This window comes from Palaemon carinicauda, chromosome 30 (assembly GCF_036898095.1).
Source record: "Palaemon carinicauda isolate YSFRI2023 chromosome 30, ASM3689809v2, whole genome shotgun sequence".
Classification (NCBI taxonomy): domain Eukaryota; kingdom Metazoa; phylum Arthropoda; class Malacostraca; order Decapoda; family Palaemonidae; genus Palaemon; species Palaemon carinicauda.
The window spans coordinates 43,716,197-43,738,696 of record NC_090754.1 but is presented as its reverse complement, the minus strand read 5'-3'; the positions used below and the strand labels follow the sequence as shown (position 1 = coordinate 43,738,696).

Genomic DNA, 22,500 nt, shown 5'->3' with positions numbered 1-22,500 from the left:
CTCATCTTCCAAAATCACGTCACCACATTCATCCCACTGATTTTCCTACAGCTGATTTTGAAGTGGAAAAATCAAGATTCCGCCTTTTTGATTTGCATTAATTCAAGTCGTCTTCGATAGTCCAGGCAATTCGATTTTATTTGTAATTTGTTAAAGACGCACTGAATCCATGAATATTAATTTTAATAAAGAAAATTAGAAAAGCATGTGTTGGGTGGCCGATGTGGTCACGTCCCTGACAGGTGAACGACAGATTGGGGTTCGAGTCCTGCTCAAACACGATCGTTCCTCTGGTCGCTGGAACCTCACTATCCTTGTGATCTAAAGATGGATGATTTGGGGGAGCCTATAGTACTATCTTCTGAGTCATCTGCAGCCATTGCCTGGCCCTCCTTAGTCCTAGCTTGGGTGAAGATGGGGCTTGGGCGCTGATCTTATGCATATATAGTCAATCTCTAGGGCATTGTCCTGCTTGATAGGGCAATGTCACTGTTCCTTGCATCTACCGTTCACGAGCGACCTTTAAACCTTTAAAGGGAGACAAATATGGAAGCAGGTTAAAAATTATCGTCTAAAAAAAGTGTCCATGTGGAATCTTTGATTTGGTCAAGGATTGAAAGCAATATCTATGAAAAAATTGCACCGAAGTGTCTTTACGATTGTAAAATTCTAATGGTAAAGGAATTCCGGTACTTGCCTTATATTACGAAGGGCAGTAAGGAAGAGATGGAGTAGAATTACAGTAGAGTTGCTGATTAGATGGTGGGGTCGGAATTGAGAGACCAGTTACAATGGAAAATATTTGCTGGCTGTTAGGAGAATGAAGTACTCTAGTAAATAAGAGAAAAATAAAATCTCTCGCTTTCAAAACCACTGTAGACATTGAAAACATTTGGATTAGTTTCGGAAAACGGGAGACTAGAAAATGAGATTCGTTGAGGCAGTGCATGAGATTTTGTCATAAACGAACGAGTAACAGGAAGGTGTCTTTCCAAATATTGAATTCTCAATTATCGAAATTGTTTTTTCATGCGGTATAAAGGGAAGATTGTAGTCCCCTTTAGTTGGAGTGGATACTAAAGCAGTAAAGTTATCATTTATTAAGTCTTGTAGAAAGTATATCGGTGAATATGGAGAACCAACGCAAATTATTAAGGCGTAACCACTCAAATGAAAATCTCCGCTTAAATATTTATTCATTATTTCATGCTGTAGATACCTTGCTCTTTTGTCAGATCCTATCAGGCATCGTCATATATTTTGAAAAATTTCTCTGAAATTTTTTTTCGCCCGAATTTTGAAAATGGCTAGGAATGGTATTCCCCAAAAATAATGTTAATGCATTTTTTGCTGTTTATCTTTTAAAAACCAATAATTATTTACCGGCGAAGAAATTCATGCTTGCCATTCGAAGTTTATTCTTTTAAGTGCAAAGTTGTAAGTTTTAAGAGTGCTGCAGCTAAGCGTTGAACAGAAATTAAACTATTGAAGTTGTAAGAGCAAAGTTTAGTCTCCGTCGCTGTTCATTTAGTGTCCTCACCACTCCCACACTCACTGTATATATATATATATATATATATATATATATATATATATATATATATATATATATATATATATATATATATATATATATAGTGTGTGTATTTTTGCATATATGTTATACATTATATGCGTGTATGCGTGTGTGTGATGAAAAGGGGTTGGAGGGAGCGGGCAAGGATTTCAGAGAATAGTAAGAAATTGGAAGCGGGAACAGAAAGGTTTAATGAATAATTTGGGTCGCAAAATAAAATCATGAAAATGGAAAGTCTTAGATAGATAGAATGAATAGTTTGAGTAATAGTTAAATTAGATAAGGAGAGGCAGAAATGAACGATGTATGAGTGAAAGGGGTAAATTTAAGTTTGAGAATGTTAAGGGAAGTTATCATTAAGAATATAAGGAGGCCAAATACGAAATCAAAGATTATAAGTGATATATTGAAGCATGGGCGCATAATTATGATTCAAGGGCTGCTAGTGGTTTTAAGGGATATTCTGTAGGAACAGATGTGAATCTGATTATTCCACGGTATAACAGTAAAGGAGATAGAGGAGTCAGTAAAAGTTATAGAGGCATAATGTTACTTAGTATATAAATTTTGGCGGGTTGTAGAATTTGGATGGAATATTCAGATATGTTGGATGATGAGAGAAGAATGGAGTGTGTTGAATAATTTTCTTATGAAAATCTGTGTCTGTTTTACACAGACCCAGAAAAGTCTTTTATTATGGAAAACTAAAAATGGGATTCTCTGTAAGTTTTTACAGAATTGTGATTGTGGTTTACACAAACATATATAAAGCATTTGGACTATTAAGGGAAGAATGGTGATTGTGAATTAAGTTTTATTAATATTTGTTAGCGACTTACACAAACCTAGATAAAGGCATTGTATAGAGTGACGATGTGTAGGTTATTTAGCATTTATCGTATAGAAATTAAATTATGCATAATTATAAAAAAAGGTTTTATTTTTACCTTTGGCATGTGATGGTGTGACCAATTGGGTCTAAGACGAGGTTGTGGAAAATATCCAATATCTGTGGGTGGTGCTGTGGGAAAATTCAGAGAAACGGCAATGTATGTGTAAAGTTGGGGGATGGGAAGATAAACCATAAATGGAATATTTAGTCTCTTAATGTTTGAAGATGATGCAAATCTGATTTAATAGAGTGAAATGGTTAAGAGAAAATCTTCATCAGGGAACGAAGTTCTGAGTAAACTTCTGGATCGAAACAATGGGTTTCTATACATATTTGGTAGTATTTTTAGAGAAATGGTAGTATTATAAGGGAATAGGCGATATAAAAGATTAGGTGCAAAAGGGAGGTTGAAGGCTGTATGGAAAAGGTTGCTAGGAAACGCGAAGGCCATCTCTAGCATGTTCGAAAAAATTACTCGAATCAAAGTGAAATGTGGATCTCAAATGCAAATGAAAAAAAAAAAGTTGGAATATGTTGAGATCAATTGTTTGTTGAATTTATTAGGCCGAAGATGAGTGCCCAGTGAATATATATGTAAAACGAGTAACAAACACATTTAGGTGAACAAATGAACGATTTCAAAACAATTGTTTGTCCACGTGGAAAATTTTTTAACATAATTGGTTGGAGATAGGATTTTACAGTTCGAAGGTGTGAAGAGAAATTAAAACAGGAAGATTGATGTAGGGTTGTATTGAAATGTAGTCTACATTGAGAGCGGTATTTGAAGGAGAAGCTTCTACAACCAGGAAGTGGTAAAGTTTATATGAGATAGGGAGGAGCATAGTGAGTGTAAGTGGTTTCAACATGCTGCTGATGAGCCTTATGTCGGTAACAGGACCAGATAATGTTTAACTTTCTTGAACAAAAGGTTTATCGATAGCAGTTTTAAGTATGGATGTAGTAATAATGGATGTTTATGTATGTATGTATGTATATATATATGTAATATATATATATATATATATATATATTATATATATATGTAATATATATATATATATATATATATATATATATATATATGTAATATATATATATATATATATATATATATATATATATATAATACTCTTATAATTGTGTATTAGGTAAAATTTTGCAATTTTTTTAGACAAAATGAGAATTTTATGATTATGTAAGATATGAACGAGCAGTTAGCTAAAAATTACAATAACTGAACACTTTGAAATTTTAAGAGAAATATTTAGTTCTATCCAAGTTATAGTGCCTAGACTGCGGCTGATTCATTACAATTTTTTTTTATAACCGTGGCTGCAGTATTGTATTTGAGGGACGAAGCACTGCATTGACATCAGTTCGGTTTGTTTTATTTTTATTACCGTTAAGCCCCCTCCAAAAAATAGTATTCGAAAATACGATTAACAACTTACTCTCCAAAAAATAGTATTCGAAAATACGATTAACAACTTACTCTGATACTGAGTGATGTATATGTTTTTTCCACTAATGTCTAAAATTTTGACAGTCATATTTTATGACACCACAAGACAATTCGATCGTGTTTTATTTTTTTCACGAGGATGATGTGCATATGAATTGACATATTTTGTTTGGACTATTAATCGCTATGCTTCTTTTCCGAGGATCCTCAATTTTTTTTGTGCGATAATGTTCAAATTTGTAGCTAATGCCCTTAAATGTTGATTTATCATATTAAGTGTGACTTTTCGGATGGGTTCAGCAACAAACAAATACTCTTGTGAGGTAGAATTTTATTCCACATATAAATGGGTGTTCATTTACATACTTATTCACTTAGTATGTATAATTTGGATGAAATGCTATCTTCTGGAAAATATGTTTGGGAAGGGGCTCAATTACTATAATAACACGGTCTCGTAAGTATACTTGTGCTAGAGAAAATGTTTAGGAAGCGAATTTACTTGGAAGTATTTCTATATGTATTTATTTTCGTGTCAAAAAGAGCTAGTTCCATTATTGTTGCGGCCATTTTTTTTCACTGCAAAAACAATGTGGAAAAATCCTAGAGGAGAGTCCATTAAAAAGGCTAAATATGTCCACCATATACGAAATTTTAGCCAACCTTTCTTCAGCCAGTAAAGACTAAAACTAGAAGAAATTTAAACTCAAAAGTCTGGTACATTTCTTTCCTCTGATAATACGTGAAGGAATGGTCCTGTTACCTTGAAATTATTTAATTTAAAATAAATATAAAAATTTTTGTAAGCCTTCATATAAGAAAAAAATATGAAAAAAATAATAATGATATTGCTAGGTTAACATCTAACCTTAAGATATACTTTGAAACAAAAATGCACAAATTATTTCAAACAAAAACACAAAAATCATTTATAACAAAAATAAAAATTATTTTTAGAAATTGATATAATCATCTATGAATCTAGTTACAATGAACAGAAAAAGTATATTTATTAAATTTCCCCATTAAAATTGAACAGTGTAACCTAAATTTTCTTCTTCTTCTTATTCTTCTTCTTCTTCTTCTAATTAACATCCTCTGAAAATAAGAGCTGAACATTTAAGTTAAAAGCAATCATCATCGTTTTTAAATGGTTGTTAGTAATAGTCCATTTTATCGTGCATTTATTTTTATTTTAAATTACCTATTTCTAATTCGCTGATTTACAAGTTTTCCAACTAAAACTGGTCTCTCTCTCTCTCTCTCTCTCTCTCTCTCTCTCTCTCTCTCTCTCTCTCTCTCTCTCTCTCTCTCTCTCTCTCTCTCACTAAAAATAGCCCATCACACAAGACTTCAATAAAATCCTTGGTAAATTGGATTTAGGTTTTAAAATTTTTAATTGGATATATTGGTTTGAGGGGTTTTCATAGATCAAATTTTGTGCACGCGTAACAAAACTAGATTTGGGCGTGGAAATTAATGTTTGCCTATTAACCATAACCCTGTATAACATAATTATTTTCCAGAATAAATTAAATGGGCCTTTTTATTGCGTAAACTACTTAACATTTCCTCTTTATTAACTGAAGAAAACTTCAAGTAAAGATTTAATCTATGTTGCTCTGCTTAAGTTATGCCAAACGAAAATATATTTATTTTCACTGAATCCAATAAATATTCGTTTGCGTCATTGCTTACAATGTAAATAGTGGAATAATGAAATTTTATTTTGGATTCAGATTTTATTTTTGTTAGAAGTCATATAAATGCCTTGAAGATAGAATTTAAGATTTGATGTTTTCAAATATAATGAAAATCTTAAAGGAAAATTAGATTTACATCGTACTATAAAAGTAAACTATATCTTACGTCTATATACCTTCTTATACCCATGTTCATTGTTCATAAAAAGCATTATACCATAATTGATTAAGTCTTACAAACGGCAGTAACTTTTTCGCCTACCTGGAGGAAATTTATGCGGACCGGCATCGGTCGGGACTTGCTTTTTTTTTTTTTTTCATCTTTTATTTATTTATTTTTTTTTTTACAGAATCTTTATATCAACTTAGTGATGTCTATATAGACGAGGATTTTAAAGTGACGATTCTTTGGATGTAAAATGGTTTTCAATGAAATGCGATAAATAGTTCAAGTGAATAAGCAATAGCTATTTCATAATTATGAATTATCGAGTTATTAGATTATACGATATTATCTGGCATCATAAGAACTATCTAGAAGGAATATTTTAGTTTTAGTCCAAGGATTTCTTGTCTCCATATTCAAACCTAAGAAACTACCTATGAATGTTTCTGTAATACAACTTTTCCAAGATTATTGAATTTTATCAAATATATTCATTTGATAATTTTTTCCTTATTTTCATTAGATCGCAAGTAATTCTTGATTATTTCGAGGTGGAAAAATCTTCATAAGGAAATGGGGTATGAGGGTGTATGTAAATGAATTCCATGATATTTATATTAGTTGTTGTTTTGTATCCTATGGCCATCGAGTTCCGTTTTAGGAGCGAAGTTCAGACTCAAAATAGGAAATGGCATGATTATTCGTTCAAAATAATATTTATTATTTTCGAGGTATTCTGGCCTCGCTACAAAATATTTTATCTTGAATTTCTCTTTTTTGTATTGTGAAAAAAAATAAGATATACAATTAAAATAATAAAATCTCTCTTAAGTAATGCGTTAGTGAGCCTCACTTGTTCTGCTAATAAATTTAAGCTCTTCTCTATGTAATTTTCACATAAGCTGTATCAAAGTTTTCAGATAATATATTGATTCCTATATTTCGTGTCATCAGATATTCCTTCTATTTAATTCAACTTTTATTAAGAAATTTCTATTTAAAATAGGAAACATTCTTATTCCAAAGACCAATGTTATATATGACAAAATATTGTGAAAATTCTATTCTGATGAGGTATTGTAAATAAAAGAAAAAATATATAAATCTGTTTAAAAAAAATATTAAGATTCCCTTGGAAAGAAGATAATGAGGGTTTTGTGAAACGTTCTTAAGTCCTGTCAACTAAAAAAAAAAAATTCTCTTTCAAGTAAAACGGTTCATTGGTCACACCCCCCTTTGTGTCTTTGTGAATAGCAAAGAAGTAAAAAAACATCTCTGTTGACTCGTTGATTGTTACATTTTATGTCTAGAATACACTGTAACAATCCATAATTTTCAATGACAAAGCTATTCTGTAGAAGCTAAACTTCGCAAAGTTATTGCAAGCAAATCGTTAAGAGCTAATTCACGTTTGACAAAATTCATAAACCTCTTTTAGTCATGCATATTAATTTTTAGACTGAGATTCATTTCCCCCATTTCATATTATTGGATTTCTAACACCTATATTATTAATCGTCCATCGTTTGTGAAGATTATATTTGGTATATTTCCTAAGTGCACCTTTCCTATTTATTCTATAAATAACCGATAACATTACAGCATTTCACTCCAATAGTATTAGCAGCAATTACATTAGTGTTTTGTTTGTAAAGGACAAATCCAGGAGAAATCATATCCGATACATTATGATATTAAAATTCCTTTAAAACGAAGGGGAAGGGAAAATTCAAATGAAAGTAATGCGGAATGGTTAACAGAACAGCGATAAATCTCATGTTTAAATAGAGTCCAACGACAAAGAAACAGAAGAGGGAGAGATAGTAAGAGGGGAGAAAACATAATAAAGCATAATGAGAATTAATTGGTGGTTGAGGGGAATGTATAGAGGGAAATTTTCGAACATAAATTTTAGTCTGAATTTGGCTAAGGGGAAGCATCTTAAAAATAGGGGGATAGGGTTCCCCAAGTCGAGTTGAAACGATGAAGATGGAAATATTGATGATAAAGATGATGCCTCTGTTGATGTTGGAGTGTGATGCACAGGCTGTCTCGGATTATGATAAAGGAAGTTGTACCGAATGTATGGAACAAGATTTATATTCTGATTATTATTGTAGATTTCTTGATTTATATGTTGATGAATTTTATGAATTTGCATTATTAGTACTGTATTACATAGTTTTTAGTTTTTTTATTCGTCAACATTCAGGCCATGACTGAATGTTCTTGTGTCTTGTTACAGCATATTTTTCGTATGGTCACCTTTTTACAAAATTTCTGTTGGGTTTCAGCAGATTACTGAACCTACGTTATCTGTTATTCTTCACGGGATAGCTCGAAGATTTCTGCATTGCACAATCTGTATTTTGATAAAGGTATTTTAATACCTAAACGTGGAAGTGGTTAGCTTTTTATAGTAAAAAATAGTGATTCTATAGATGATGCTTATCTATGTGCATCAACGCATCTCCAGAGTATAGACCTGAGGTCTCAATTTATTAGCATAAGTTCAGCTTAAGTTACTTCAAGGGGGTATTTTATGCTCGTTAGGATCACTCAACCCAGATATTTTTTCAAAGCCAGCTCATTTAGAATTTTAGGTGTCATGCTTGACTGCAGCTTCTCCTATCCGGACTATCTTTTCTACAACTTTCCATAAAATCGATATGCAGCATAAATTCCTAGATACCCGTCTATCATGGAGATTTTTTCTTTTTTCATATATTTATGATTCGAATATTGTTCCATTTGGCAATGATCATGAAAAAAGGTTCCATTAAATTTCATATCCCAGATCTTGGTATTATTCGCTTTCACTGACATGAGCTCATTGTCCATTTTTCTTGGTAGCCGCGCCTTTTCCATTGTAATGTTTAGATCCATACAGTTTTCTTGAAGCTTGATACATTTATGACTAAATTATGAAACAAACTTCTCAAACTGTAAATGAATTATTACATTTCTTATTCTTGCTGCGCACTTCATAACTCATTTTATCCTATTCCTTTTACTTTGCCATTTATTTCATATTTTACCCTTTGTTATTCCTGTCGCATTGGTCATTATGGCATGTAGCCCTCTGCTTTTCTGGCGAAGGAGTTAGATTAGCATATGAAACTAACAATTATGATAATAATGATGTTGATAATAGAAAGAATAATGGTAATAGTAATAATCCTCATCATCATTATCATCATCATAATGTCGAGGAGGATGACGATGTGCATGTTCGTATCATTTGTTATCAGTTTCAAGCTTATACAAGGATTTAGATTCTCATTTACGTATGCCATTATGTGATCGACTTAAGGACATTATAGAAAGGAGGATATTTTTTAGTGTTTATAACTTTATTTCGTGCAAAATTTCGTAGTATTTGCATTTTGCAAATATGGGGAATAAATTTCAACTTTGACAAACTGAAGAGTAAGGTTGTATTATCTAGTATATTGAATCCCCCTCTCGGGTCATTAAATTGACAATGGTTCTTTGATGACTTGCAGCTCGTTTAGAATTCCAGGTGTGATTCCTGATTGCAAATTCACGTTTGAGGAACATTCCCGGCCTTTCCCTTCGTTAATTGCAGAGGAAATTAGTATTTTGAGAAAGTCTTTCAAGAATTTTGGATATCTATATTCTATGAAGAAATTTTTCCATCGATTCAGCCAAGACTTCAATATTGTTCTTTTGGCTAGTCGACAGTAGCTGACTCGCATCCTAACTTGGACAAAGTCTCTAAAATGCTATATCCTCCATTGGTATAGCCCTTTTATTATCTATTCGAGCATACTTTACACTATAATGTTTTTCCCAAATTATACAAATCACTACGAATTACATGAACTTCCTGTTTCTTTCTTAAGGATCAATCCCTCTAAAAGTTTCATCCCGGCTTGGAACCAATTGTGGACGTTAATCCTAATCTTGTAGGTATAAGCATTGCAATTTCAAAAGTTTAGATTTGGTCTAGATACTTTTCACTTTTCAAGGGAAACCCAAGTCTCGTTTCATAGTTTTAAAAGATATTTATATTAATATATTACCTTTTTATATGGTTTATATTTTACTTTTCCATTATTCTTTTGTATATTGTTTATTTTCTACTTCTCGTTTTATTTCCTCACTGACCAGCATTCTCTGTGGGGCTTTTGTTTATAGCAATTTGTTTATCCCACTAGAAATGCAGCTTGGCTGTGATACAATAAATAATAAAAAAAAAATAATAATAATAACAATGCACGTATACCATCTTCCCTGGTTTTGCACCAAAGTATTACTTGTTTGAATTTATCTTGAATCCACTATATTTGTAGTAATTAAAGAAAAAAGGGCTCAAATTGACAAAAAAAAAAAAAAAAAGGCAGGTAATGTTTGCACGACCAAATTGAAATACTTAGAAACAAATATTTGAGAAAATCCTTTTTTTTTTTTTTTTTTTTTTTGTGATATCATAAATATCATAATTTAATTTTTGTTTTTATCTCTCTGCAGAATGGATGCAGTTCTGGATATATATTTTTATGGCCCACGCATATGACTGAGGTCCTCTTTGTGAGTAAATAGATAAATCAAGTAAGTATTTCGAAGTATTATTTTGTTTGACATGTATTATTTTGTTACTGCATGATTATCTTAATTACATCATATTTGTATATATATATATATATATATATATATATATATATATATATATATATATATATATATATATATGTGTGTGTGTGTGTGTGTGTGTGTGTGTGAGTGTGTGTACATATATTTATATATATGTATATATGTATATGTGTGTATATATATACAATATATATATATATATATATATATATATATATATATATACTTTATTAGACATAGGTATGTATACATACATTTATATGTTCTGTATATATATATATATATATATATATATATATATATATATATATACATATAAACATACTTTATTAGACATAGATATGTATACATACATTTATATGTACTGTATACACAGATATATATATTTTCAAATATCTGTATGCATACACGCATATATATATATATATATATATATATATATATATATATATATATATATATATATATATTATAATCACGACTGCAAACCAGAAAGGACATGAGAATTACTAAAGTCTCAGTGGTGACATCATCGGATTCAATTTTCCTTATCACGTGTCAGTTGTCGTGATACCAAGACACGCAAACAGGCTAATTTTAAAGAGCTTTAACCTTTCAGTTGTCTTTGAATCTTTTGGAATTCGAGAGTTAAATCCATAGCTTTCGTTATTTTGCCTTTGATCCAACACTATCGACCAGTTAAGTGTTCTTGATAGTAAATTATTTACTTTCTAGATCATCAGAGGCTTAAGTGGGTGATAGCAGTGCGTTCTTAATTATTCATGCTGTAGTTTTGGATCGAATAGTTACAAACACAACGTGTTCCTAATTATTGCTCCTGTTGGTTTTCATCTAATATTTACAAACACAGCTATATATATATATATATATATATATATGTATACATATATATATATTATATATATATATATATATATATATATATATATATATATATATATTTATATATATACATATCCATATGAATCTATATATATATATATATATATATATATATATATATATATATATATATATATATATATATATATATATATATTATATATATAAATATATATACGCATATATCTATATTAATATATATATATATATATATATATATATATATATATATATATATATATATATATATATATAGAGCTGTGTTTGTAAATATTAGATGAAAACCAACAGGAGCAAATATTAGGAACACGAGGCTGTGAATGAGATGGTGGAACATTTATATATTGTATTACAAATAAGGTTTATACACTTGCACGACAAGGACATCTTAAGAAAGGCTTCTATTAATCGATTGATGCTCCGAGCTATACTCCTTATCAAGGAAAGCATTGTCGTTCCCTTATTATGCTGAACTTAGTAAATTGTGGAAATCTCAACTATATTGGAAAAATACAGTTAACTACATTTTCAAAAATCAAAATATTTTTTAGAAAGGTTAACCCACGCACTGTAATTATATATGTGTGTATATATATATATATATATATATATATATATATATATATATATACACATACATATATATATATATATATATATATACACTGTATATATATGATTATATGTATTGAGTATATGTATATAGCATACATATATTTATATGTATATATGCAAAAATTATATATATATATATATATATATATATATATATATATAAATACTGTGTATTTAATATGTAGCCTACACACATATATACATATACACACACACACACATATATATATATATATATATATATATATATATATATTTATATATATATATAAATATAGTTGTTTCCTTGTGATAAAAAACATTGTTTCTCTTTACTATAGAATTTTATGTGGTTGTAATAGCACTAATGAAATGGGTGAAATTTGTTTACAAAATCTTTTGGCATGAAGTGAAGAGGACTGCTATATTGCGTAATTTATAGCAATGCAATTGAATGGGAAAACACATTATAAGCACCGAATAACAGAGGAACACAAAATGAACTTGCTTTGTTAGCAAAGGTTGTTTGCCTGTTAAGAAGTATTTTTGATTGAAATTGTTTTTGGAAGATACTTGATAACTTTTGGCTTTTTTTTTTTTTTTTTTAGTTTTTATAGTACGGAATACATTTTTAACTAATGCAATAAGAAAGATAATACAGTGTGAGTGTGTCTTTAGTGTCTCTAATTTTGGGCATTTTTCAACTGAAAAGATTCGACCTAAAAACACGAATCTTGAAAATTTGCATTGCACGCTGGTATTATTTTCATACTTCGTTTTGTGTAAAGAATAAAAATCAATATCACTCGTTTTTATCCACAGGATGCAGTTCAGTTTCATGCTACAAGTAGCTAATGTATCCATGATGTTCCGTTCTATTTCCATTGGTATCATCATTTCCTTTTATAAATGCGAATAATGTTTTATCTCATCGTATGATATATTATGCAAAGGGCGCACTCATCTGTTGCAGGATAGTAAGATATCAAACAAACTTTAGTACTAGGAGTTTCCATCGGTAGAGGTTTTTCTTGAATCTATGTAGAGAACAAAAATGTACGGAAATATTGGTCCTTCCCCTGAATAATGGCCAAGGCGATGCAAGTTATTTTGTTTAATGTTTTTTTTTCTGTGTATCGGCCTCTGAACCTTGTGGCGTAAGATTTGTAGTAATGCCATTTATTAAAACAAGCCTACCCTCTTTACCAAATAATGCCTGACCCCATGAGGTGGTTCAAATGACCCTACAACAGTCATTTGTAATTTTCAGTGGCATCAGAAGCCCATCAAAAGTAATTATTTTATAATTTCTTGTGCAACGAATCAGGTTTTCATTCGATTGATAAAAGCTGAAATATTGTGGATCTGTGTTCACATGAAAATTCTGACCTAGTAGCTACAGCTGAAACTAATATGAGTAGCTGAAATGAACCCTCTGTTTTAAGTAATATTTTACCCTCTTTTGTATATAGCAGTCTTTTATGATAATGAATAAGATAAGACTAATTACATAGGAATTGGACCTTTGTTTGTTACGTTTTAGATGCCGTTTAAATATATGTTCCAGAAAATGAATTAAGGAGAAAATGCTATTGCCATAAGCTAATAACTCAAATTTGAAATTACAAGGAACGAAAAATATTACCAAGTCTCTCAATCAAAATAATATAGAGCTTAATTATTTTTTGGGGAAAAATGGTAGTAATTATAATTAATGAAGATGTCTCTTTGTCTCTTTATGATGAATTCTCTCGCCATGACAAAGATAACGTTGGGTTCATTCTGTTGTAAGTAAGGACTTCATTTATTATTTTATCCTTTAGGAGTCTTAATTGCTGGTTATGCAAATACATTGATTTGAGGCTCTCTCTCTTTCTCTCTCTCTCTCTCTCTCCCTCCCTCTCTCCCCTCCCCCCCTCTCTCTCTCTCTCTCTCTCTCTCTCTCTCTCTCTCTCTCTCTCTCTCTCTCTCTGTATATATATATGTGTATATATATATATATATATATATATATATATATATATGTGTGTGTGTGTGTATATATATATATGTGTGTATATATATTAGTGTGCGTATTTTTATATATATTTATATTTGTGTGTGTGTATGTGTGTGCGTATATATATATATATATATATATATATATATATATATATATATATATATATATATATACACTGTATATAATCTTGACTATCACTGATTCGTCTTTGCTGTATATATCCTACTTTACTTATTCTGTATTCCTTCTTCCATCGACTGCATTTCATATTATAGTTTAGTTCCCCTTCCTAATTTTCTGTGCAGTTTATTGATATATATGTTCAAATCACTGGGGATTTAGCATAGGGGGAAATTAATGTTTATTAAGGCTATAAAGTAATCACTGTCTCTAGTGACGTTTGTATGATCATGTTTGATATAAAGTCGCAATGATTAGAAATTTTTATAAAAGGATATTTGGGAAAATTCAAGAGTAATTTTTTTTATATGCAAATTGACTGTTATAAATGGGGTCTTAATAAAGTAAGTTGCTTCTCATGATATTATTGATAATGATTTTTATTTTTCGGTTCTTATCCCTGCTTCAAATACTGGGATTTGATCTTATTCTTCCAATTCTTTTGATAAATGTCATCCCGGAAAGTGTTGGTAATCTAATTAGATAAGTGAGGAAACTACTATTATTCTTGACATAGACATGTGCTAGCAATGTTTATTTTTGGTTCGATTCTTATGATACATAATCATTTATCTCATTTAAGTTGTATAAAAGGAAATATATTCATACATATAGATTCAGTCATCCGAATAATGTTGGTTACAGAACACACCACTATTGTCATGATTTAAAAATTGTAATCTTGTCTACGAATTGCATTTTTTATGTACATTTTCTTGGCTGCAGCGAAGAATTTCCTGCTCCAATACTGACGAATTTCCTTTACTGAATAGAACGACCTCTTAATAGTTCCGATGATAGATACAATTACTAAACAGGAAACTACTTAAGGAAGGAAAATTTTATTTTTAGACCCACAGCATAACTGTAATTTTTTTTTTTTCTGATAAGAGTTACATGTCATACTTTGGGTTTCATCTTCAGTATAGCAAGGTTTTCTCCAAATGAGATTTTAATTACAAGTATGCCACCCATTTTTATTGTTAAAATGTAATGAAATTGGGTGTTTTATGCTTCAGTAATAAAACAGGTTCATAAAGAATATTGAATATTTGACATTATAAATTCGACGATGACCCCTAGCTGGACCAATTGTGATATTGTTTATCAAAAAAAAAGAAAAAAATACCAATTTATTAGACACGTGAATAAGAAAAATTAATGTTTCGTAACAACAAAATAATGTCTTTAAAAGTATAAAAATGAATTTTGATGGTGATAATTTATAATTATATTTTTATAGGTGGTTTCTTTGTGGATTCCTTTATATGTACAGTAGTTACAAACGACAGTTCCATATATAAAATCTAAGGAGAATAATATGTATCCATGGATTTCCTCATTAATTTTCTTCAATTCATACATTCAAAAAAGAAACGAAGAATGAAATTAAACGAGTTCAATTTATAAACTTCTTAAAAAAATACTGCAATTATTGTGAACTTTGAAATCACGGGTGTTCACAAGTTTTGCCCCTTGGATTCACTTTAAAATTGAGTTTTACAAATGTTGAATCTTCATTATGTAGTTAGTAATAGGATGGTTAATAATTCACATACTTGGAAACTACTATGAAATGAAATGTAGCAAAATATGGTAAATTCTTCATACTATTATGAAACCGAGTCATGCATAATTATGTTATGTTTAGGTAGTAGGTTGGCGAGAGCACCAGCCACCCGTTGAGATACTACCGCTAGAGAGTTATGGAGTCTTTTGACTGGCCAGACAGTAGTACATTGGATCCTTCTCTCTGGTTTCGGTTAATTTTTCCCTTTGCCCACACACACACACCGAATAGTCTGGCCTATTCTTTACATATTCTCCTCTGTCCTCATACACCTAACACTGAGATTACCAAACAATTTCTTCTTACTGCACTGTAATTGCTCTGTGGCCACTTTCCTCTTTGTAAGGGTAGAAGAGACTCTTTAACTGTGGTAAGCAGCTCTTCTAGAAGGACACTCCAAAATCAAACCATTGTTCTCTAATGTTGGGTAGTGCCATAGCCTCTGTACCATGGTCTTCCGCTGTCTTGGGTTGGAGTTCTCTTGCTTGAGGGTACACTCGGGCACACTATTCCATCTTATTTCTCTTACTCCTGTTTTGTTAAAGTTTTTATAGTTTATATAGGGGATAATTATTTTAATCTTGTTGCTCTTCTTAAAATATTTTATTTTTCTTTGTTTCCTTTCCTCACTGAGCTATTTTCCCTGTTGGAGCCCCTGGGCTTATAGCATCCTGCTTTTCCAACTGGGGTTGTAGCTTAGCAAGTAATAATGATAATAATGATAATATTATTTAAGTGTAATCCTGGCTGGTTTATAAAATGAAAAACTTCTTTGAAATCGAGAACTGCAAATTCCTTATCATTACTTCTCATGTAATTTTTTTCCTTATTTCCCTTTCTGGTGTTCCAACTAGAGATAGGACTCTTCAAATGTTCCATATTCCAAAAGTACTCTGAAATAAAATGAGACATATGTACACTTAGAAAGACTTTATGAATATAATTGGTCAAATGTTTTGTCAGCGTGTATACAGGAATGGAATGGTACAACGAGCTGTATCTTCATAAAATAATTTCAATATAGGAAGAAACAAGTATTTTATTATCAGTAATTACAATGAAATAGAATGTTGCAAATGTTTTAACTACAAGCAATACTTTGAAATGGGCAGTTCACTGTTATATACTCAGAGACTATATTCTGAAATTGAATGAATATTCAGGTATAAGAGCACATAGATGATTGTCTTCTATAATGAGTGTCTTATAGAAATTTTGTTTCAAATTATTGCAATTTATTACGCCTCAAAGTTCACACTAGATAGAATCTGTCAATATTGGATGATTTTTTTTTATTACTTATATTCCTGAATTTAATTTTCCTTCATCGATATTACCCCAAATAGACTTTAGAAGGTAGATGTCATCTGTCGACAAATACAAAAACAGATTGAGATATTTCGTAGAATATTGGGAGAATTGGAAAGTAGGAAATTTTATCAATTCAATTGACCTACATTTCTCCGAAAACATGGGTCATTTTGATCGTTTACCGATTATCATTCATCTTTTGATATATTATAGGGTCCTTCCTTATCAAAATGGTAGCGAAAGGTAGAAAGAAAAAGGATTTAATTTCAAACCAATCTCTCTCTCTCTCTCTCTCTCTCTCTCTCTCTCTCTCTCTCTCTCTCTGGAAAACGAAAAGGGAAAAGGGGTAGATACCGAGTAATTTAATCTTTTGAAGACGTAAAGGGTTATTGGGTCGATTAAAACGGTTGGATTACTTACCCTTTATATGGGATTTTGATTACACAGTTAAAGTCCAACTTTTTGAAATAAAAAGCTTATTCGAAAAATTTAATCATTCGAGTACTTTGTGGTTTGTGTTTTGGTGTATGTCGGTGGATGTTTGATTGTTTGTGCACATATGATAGCATCGACAGAAGAAATAACAGATAGGCCAACACCTAAACACCCTTCCCACATACAAAGTATTCAAAAACGCCTTTTTTATATTACCCCTTTGTTAGTACTCTGGAAAGTAGCTGTGAGATTAATAATGCTATTTCTCGCATACATTTGTATTTGAAATGAATGAAAATGTAATTTCATGGATATTATGTAAACTCCGAAACGGCAGCATGATTCTGTTCCACATAGTAAACAAATTTATCTCTCTCTATCTCTCTCTCTCTCTCTCTCTCTCTCTCTCTCTCTCTCTCTCTCTCTCAGAAGAGAGAGGGAGAGAGAAAAGTAAGAGGCAATGTAAAAAGTTTGAAAAGGAGAGAGAGGACACTGGAAATTAAAGGAAAGAAATAAAAGAGAGGAGTGGACACTTTTGTGTGCAAGGAAAGGGGAAACATTGTTGATGAAGGGGAGAAAAGTAAATAGAAATAAGAAAAGGGAGAGGAGTATTTATTTGTGATTTAGTTACAGGTATTGTCAATGTGTTCTTATATTAATGAACGATACTTAACTCTTAATATGATGGTATAATACTGTTGACATAACTCTCAAACGTGATGCAGTTAGTAAAACTGTTGGCTGATGGTAAATTATTTAATCTCTCTCTCTCTCTCTCTCTCTCTCTCTCTCTCTCTCTCTCTCTCTCTCTCTCTCTCTTAACACGCACACATACTTTTGCACGCAATAGGTTAATACCAAGTATAACAGTTCGAAGAAATTTTTACTTCAAACTAAATATTCTATCAAATGGGAAACACTGATATGTTTTCTTCCCTACCTCAGAGCTCTAAAATCAAAGATGTAAAAGTGAATTAGTGGTAATGTTGTTGCCTAATATTTTTCAGTTTCATTTTGTATGGGTTGATACTAGTAGCAGTGAAAATTTATCCTCCTCTATCAATACTTCTATATTTGTTTTAACGTCTTTATGTGAAGATAAAAAGAACTTTAAAGTCTGGAAAAAAAATTGGGTTAGAAATCACGCCTGGAGTTCCTTATTGCATTTAAGTGTAATATACAGAAGTGGTATAGTTTTTTTCTGATCGATCGTTCAGAATTTTGTATTTGGATAATTGTCCTTTGATGATTCTGATAATCACAGATACAAGTCAGTTTTCATTTATAGACAGTAAAGGATTATTCTAGTTGAGATTCAAATGATTTTTTTCTTAGGTCTGATGTAGGCCCAAGCGCTTTTTTGTTGTTGTTTCATTTAACTAAGATATAGTATCTGTTGACAGTGGTAACGTGTTTGCCTAGCATTCTCTTGGCGGCTATTCTATCCTTGCTTGGGACCGTGAGTTTAAGCTGTTTACTGGGGAGGCCACTGCTGTGGTTGAGTTTGCCCGGCTGACGTTCCGGGTATTATTATTATTATTATTATTACTTACTAAGCTACAACCCTAGTTGGAAAAGCAGTATGCTATAAGCCCAGGGGCTCCAACAGGGAAAATAGCTCAGTGCGGAAAGGAAAAAAGGAAAATAAAATATTCTAAGAAGAGTAACAACAATAAATATCTCCTATATAAACTATAAAAACTTTAACAAAACAAGAGGAAGAGAAATAAGATAGGAGAGTGTGCTCGAGTGTACCCTCAAGCAAGAGAACTCTAACCCAAGACAGTGAAAGGCCATGGTACAGAGGCTATGGCACTACCCAAGACTAGAGCACAGTAGTTTGATTTGGAGTGTCCTTCTCCTAGAAGAGCTGCTTACCATAGCTAAAGAGTCTCTTCTACCCTTACCAAGAGGAAAGTGGCACTGAACAATTACAGTGCAGTAACCCCTTGGGTGATGAAGAATTGTTTGGTAAACTGTGTTGTCAGGTGTATGAGGATAGAGGAGAATATGTAAAGAATATGCCAGACTATTCAGTGTGTATGTAAGCAAAGGGAAAATGAACCGTAACCAGAGAGGAGGATCCAATGTAGTACTGTCTGGCCAGTCAAAAGACCCCATAACTCTCTAGCGGTAGTATCTCAACGGGTGGCTGGTGCCCTGGCCAACCTACTACCTATTTATTCTGATGGAACTGGCACTGTAACCGGACAACTGTAATCTTTATCTTTATTTTTAGCATAAGGATGTTTCATAAGACAACTGAGTTACAGTTTTCGCTTCAGGGGTATGCCATATGGTAGCTGTTACATATAATCTGCCTATTTATTATTATGTAGTTGAAAGTACATGTTATTTTAGATCACTGGTAGAATCTCATGTCATTTGTGTAGACACTCGTTTGATTATTTCGACGTTCTGGAAGCTTGATAAAAGATGTGTAGTTTTGACTTTTTCTAGAATAAGGTTTATGAATTGTTAGGCTTGTGGTTGAATGTTTATCTATCCTAAGTCGTTAATTATAAATTGAATCGAGTCGAGAAAAGAATTTAACCCTTGGCTTTTTTTTTTTATTAGAGATGAATGTTCAAGTTGAACATCCTCAATAGTATCGTAGTATAATTTATGCCGAGGTATAACTTTTTATTTGATATGTGAGGGCTACAAATTATTTTATTATTTTCCGATAACCCATTAAAAGGTTATATTCCCCCAAACCTTTAAAGTTGAATAATATGACTTTAAATGTTTAGAACCATGATAGATTTTTTTCCAGACATGACGGCAGTTTATTAAATAACTAAAGTTTATAAGTTTACATATCCATACTATACTCAACGCAGGAAGAAATGAACGAAGGGAGAGAGGACCTAGTTTTAAACAGATTTCTTCTTGGGTGCCATGTCTCCACATATCATCGGCTTGCTCTCCAATCACCCCCCTTTACTCTCGATCTCTCTTTCTTTCTCTGTTTCTATATAAATTGGTGTATTTCCAAGAATATTTCTCACGCTCCATATTTGCATTTTTTTCCAAAGAAGTACCTGTTTATAATGTAGATAACGGTTTTAGCTTGGCTATGAAAACACGCCTTGAAATTTACCTCAATAGTGGTGTGGAAAAAGATGTTAGAATAATTTCCGATACAGATTCAGAAATACACAAATTTATACACACACATATATATATATATATATATATATATATATATATATATATATATATATATATATATTGTGTGTGTGTATAGATAGATAGAGGGAGAGAGAAAGTCGGCCGGGTGGGGGGGGGGGGGTGGGGGGGGGGGAGAGAGGTGGAGGCAGGGCTAGAGAAAGAAGCATGTCGGTAATCTGTGGAAATGTGACAACAGTGGGGAAATCCGTTTTAAACCAGGTGCCCTCCCCTATCGTCCATTTTTCGCTGCGTTGGGTAGAGTATATATGTGTTTTGATAGAAAATCCTGTTTCTTTTTTTGAAATTATGAATGATATCCATGGTACAACTATCAAATTCTAATTAATACTTTCAAGTTTGTAAGTTAATACCCTTCGAATGTCTTACAGCTCCTTTGGTTTTTGTTTCAATTGAATCGTTCAGTATTTCTTTATCATTATCACACTGTCATTTTGAGGCAAAACTTTTGTGATTCCAATGTTTATTTTCATCAACAACATTAAACAATAGTTGAATATATTATTGTAGATTAAATTTTTATCTCTTGTATAATTTTTTTTTCTCCAATAATTTTTTGTGACTATAGTTAACGAACGGTAAAGCCAAATCAATGTTTATTGAGATTTTATTTCTTTGAACTTAGAAGTAAGAATAAAAATGATAGTATGTTATGTGAATCTTCCTGATCTGATAGTTTATCAATATAATAAGGACTATCGGAGTGTCTTGAGAAATATTTGACTAAAAACAATACGTACGGAAGAATAACAATGTAGCCAAATTCTTTATAAATCCCATCATTGGCGTCCTACTTCAGTCGAATGCTAAGAGAAATCTGTTAAAGAAGTTTATACATACAGAAAATGGCATTTCAGCGTGCAATGCTTATGTAACAATAGTTAATACGAATGATATTATGTTTGAGAGAAAATTCTTTGAAGAAGAAAAATGCCAAGATTTCAAACAACTATTTCGTAGACCGATCGCTAAACAAAGTCTTCAAGATAGAACAGTTCAGATAATAAACGAAAAGGTTTTTATAATAAGTTGTAGAATTTCTTTTATGCCAGAATTGAAATAGCAGAAAATCGATGTTAATCATAAAAATACTCAAACTTTGTTAGATATTGTTATCATGAGGTCAGGACTAAACTAGTGTATACTAAGTAGATAGAACAGGTGGTAATATTGCCGTTGCTGCCAATACAAGTATTATATCTGATTCCCCAATAATAGTTAGAATAAAAACAAATTTAAAGTAATGATTAGGAACCTTTCTGCGTAGAATTTATCATCTATTTCCTATATTCAAAGGTAAATATATGACCGAAAAGCAACGTCTCACAATGGAAATATTCAAGTGCTCAGTTCAAATGCAAAGAAAAAGAAATCCAAAAAACATTCGCAGAACATCGAATATACACATGTTCCAGAGTGACTACGTTATTCCTTTCGAGTAAAACCAGTTGTACAGTAGATCAATGCTCTGAATCCTGTTTTAGCTTTTCTCTCTTGTTTTGAAAAGGATTGAGAGGCCATGAGAAAAGGCGCAGTTTGCAAGTTAAAAGCCTTTTTCTGCCTGATGTCGAAACTGTCAATACAGCACAAAATTAGGAGAGCCATATCATGCTCTCTAAACGGAACTGCGCTTTATAGTGTGCACGTATTTTTCCTTAAAGGTTTCTCGACGAAGGATTTTGGTCATAGCCGTTATTTATAAGCTATTTTTATGAAGGCTAATTGATTTTCGGTTAGGGACTCAATAAAGACAAGACGCTGTATTGTGTGAATGTTTATGTTCTCAGGTTTATTGCAGTTTTCACTACAAATAACATAAGCAATAATATAGCCATATATACATAGGATATATATAAATATATATATATATATATATATATATATATATATATAT

General features: G+C 31.3%; 1 long non-coding RNA gene across 1 annotated transcript in view; it reads left to right on the top strand.

The window, feature by feature from the left end:
* LOC137623767 (uncharacterized) overlaps positions 1 to 22,500 on the top strand; it is a 343,355-nt gene that overhangs the window by 194,702 nt on the left and 126,153 nt on the right. The window contains exon 3 of the long non-coding RNA XR_011040627.1: positions 10,297 to 10,377. This is a non-coding gene — a long non-coding RNA (uncharacterized lncRNA). The remainder of the gene's footprint in view (positions 1 to 10,296; positions 10,378 to 22,500) is intronic.